At 46.6% G+C, this 3,152-nt stretch overlaps 1 protein-coding gene across 10 annotated transcripts in view; it reads left to right on the forward strand.

The window, feature by feature from the left end:
- kif21b (kinesin family member 21B) overlaps positions 1-3,152 on the forward strand; it is a 49,505-nt gene extending 46,353 nt beyond the window's left edge. For all 10 annotated transcript variants that reach the window (XM_034532569.1, XM_034532575.1, XM_034532572.1 and 7 more), the window contains one exon: positions 1-3,152. This exon is cut by the window's left edge and continues 1,554 nt beyond it. The gene's annotated coding sequence lies outside the window, so the exon portion shown is untranslated.

Below are 3,152 nucleotides of genomic sequence, written 5' to 3' on the forward strand. Positions count from 1 at the left end.
AAAGACTCTTTCCATGTTTTGCTTCTTTTTATCTCGGCTTTTCTTTTCTTCTCTTCCAATCTGGCCAAAGCTGGTCGTCTGGTAACTGAGAGGATGTGCACTGGTTTCTGATCATAGTACCATAGGAACCAGGAGGTTCTCTGGACCTGGAGTCTACTGGGCCCTTCACTGGACTGCTCATGAGCCAGACTGACCCGGTTCCATGTGGGCCCTTCACTGGACTGCTCATGAGCCAGACTGACCCGGTTCCATGTGGGCCCTTCACTGGACTGCTCATGAGCCAGACTGACCCGGTTCCATGTGGGCCCTTCACTGGACTGCTCATGAGCCAGACTGACCCGGTTCCATGTGGGCCCTTCACTGGACTGCTCATGAGCCAGACTGACCCGGTTCCATGTGGGCCCTTCACTGGACTGCTCATGAGCCAGACTGACCCGGTTCCATGTGGGCCCTTCACTGGACTGCTCATGAGCCAGACTGACCCGGTTCCATGTGGGCCCTTCACTGGACTGCTCATGAGCCAGACTGACCCGGTTCCATGTGGGCCCTTCACTGGACTGCTCATGAGCCAGACTGACCCGGTTCCATGTGGGCCCTTCACTGGACTGCTCATGAGCCAGACTGACCCGGTTCCATGTGGGCCCTTCACTGGACTGCTCATGAGCCAGACTGACCCGGTTCCATGTGATAACAATGCAAAGGGTTTCCTTCTAGACCCTTCCTTCTTCCTGGAGAAGTACTGTAGCGTTAGACACTCTTTAGACTCTTTATACATCCTCTAGACACTCTTTAGACACTCTTTAAACACTCTTTAGAGAGTGCATTCTCTAGACACTCTTTAGACATACTTTAGACACTCTTTAAACACTCTTTAGAGAGTGCATCCTCTAGACACTCTTTAGACATTCTCTAGACACTTTTTAGACACTCTTTAAACACTCTTTAGAGAGTGCATTCTCTAGACACTCTTTAGACATTCTCTAGACACTTTTTAGACACTCTTTAAACTCTCTTTAGACACTCTTTAGAGAGTGCATTCTCTAGACACTCTTTAGACACTCTTTAGAGAGTGCATTCTCTAGACACACTTTAGACACTCTTTAAACACTCTTTAGAGAGTGCATTCTCTAAACACTCTTTAGACACTCTTTAGACACTCTTTAGAGAGTGCATTCTCTAGACACACTTTAGACACTCTTTGGACACTCTTTAGAGAGTGCATTCTCTAGACACTCTTTAGACACACACTTTGGACACTCTTTAGAGAGTGCATTCTCTAGACACACTTTAGACACTCTTTAGACACTCTTTAGAGAGTGCATTCTCTAGACACTCTTTAGACACTCTTTAGAGAGTGCATTCTCTAGACACTCTTTAGACACACACTTTAGACACTCTTTAGAGAGTGCATTTAATCAAAGCATGGAGGGATTTGGCTTTTTGTTTGGATTCTGAGGCATTGACAGTCAATGAATTATGTGTAAAAAATATAGCAAAAATGCAGGAGCCCTAATTACCTGCACCACCTTGTTACCTGCACCACCTTGTTACCTGCACCACCTTGTTACCTGCACCACCTTGCTACCTGCACCACCTTGCTACCTGCACCACCTAATTACCTGCACCACCTTGTTACCTGCACCACCTTGCTACCTGCACCATCTTGTTACCTGCACCACCTTGCTACCTGCACCACCTTGTTACCTGCACCACCTTGCTACCTGCACCATCTTGTTACCTGCACCACCTTGCTACCTGCACCACCTTGTTACCTGCACCACCTTGCTACCTGCACCACCTTGCTACCTGCACCACCTTGTTACCTGCACCATCTTGTTACCTGCACCACCTTGTTACCTGCACCACCTTGTTACTGAGGAGTCTTCCTCCTCAGATGGCCTCAAGTTAGGATTTACATGCACTTTGGATGATGAACACTGCTGTGAATACTCTGTGAATTGTTTTTCAGATATGTATTGAGCATATCTTTAGACTTAGTTTACAAAGACATGTGAGTCCCCAACGAGGCTTAAAACTATCTGTTCAGCTCGACAGTAGGTTTAGAAATCAATTATATTAATGTTTGTGCTGATGCAGTATGTGAAATACATAGAAAGACGTCCCCAGTATGTCCCTGCCTTTAAAGTCCTCTTTTCAAGCAAATATTCCTCTTTGCCAGAGCAGCATGCACACCTTCGTAAAAGGCCCAGAGATCCCATGTCATCCTTATATGTCTGTTCATATTCTGACATTCTTCCCAATATTACTACCGACCACTAACAGGATGATGAGATCTCACCACAATCTAGTTCTCCTTTCAGAAGAGTTACTATCACACCAAATGTCTTGAATTGGTCCACCAGCTGACGGCAATGTTCTGTCTCCAAATGGAGCCGCTCACAGCGTCTCGTTTCAAACCTGTTTGACCAGCTGAAACGGGCCTGATCACTAGTTAAAGCCTCCGCGTGGCATTCAAAGTAGTATTTAAAAATGTTGTGCCAAAAGACAATGCACCCGTGGATCTCACCTGGTGACTCAGAATGAATTGACCATATTGACCAACCGCTGCTTGGGGGCGGGGTTTAGCAAATGGTCAATTGGCTGGAATCAAAACAAAGACAAACGTGTGTAACCAGTGGCTCCGGTATCGGGGGCGGGACCTCAGCCCAGACCCAGAGTTCTAGTCCGGCCCAACCATCTCAAGACCACGAGGACCCAAGAGGTCCGCTCAGCTTCAGCCGACCAGCCTTACTGCCTTTAAGCAGCACGCTTATGGAGGACATTGACATCCTGAGTGTGGACAGATTGTCCAATAGATGGTGGAGCTCTGCTCTGAGGGATGGATCCTGCTTTGGATCGACACCACGCACCAACACTGGGCGGCTCTGCTGCTGTCCAGCTCGTGTTTGGGAAGACGACATGTGGCAGTCTGTGAAATATGTACTCGTGGGTCATACATGCAGGGTCAAAGGTCACGTGTGCCTTCTATTGCACAGACTACTCTTAAATGAGTGTAAATGTGTGTATAGTCTTTTTTTATATAACAATGTGCATGTGACCGAGCCATGTAAAATTTCTAACTGTACATAATGTAAATACATATTTAATGAAGGATCCAACATTCCCTCAAGAAAATAAACAAGTTAAAAAGA

This window comes from Cyclopterus lumpus, chromosome 5, assembly GCF_009769545.1.
Source record: "Cyclopterus lumpus isolate fCycLum1 chromosome 5, fCycLum1.pri, whole genome shotgun sequence".
Lineage (NCBI taxonomy): Eukaryota > Metazoa > Chordata > Actinopteri > Perciformes > Cyclopteridae > Cyclopterus > Cyclopterus lumpus.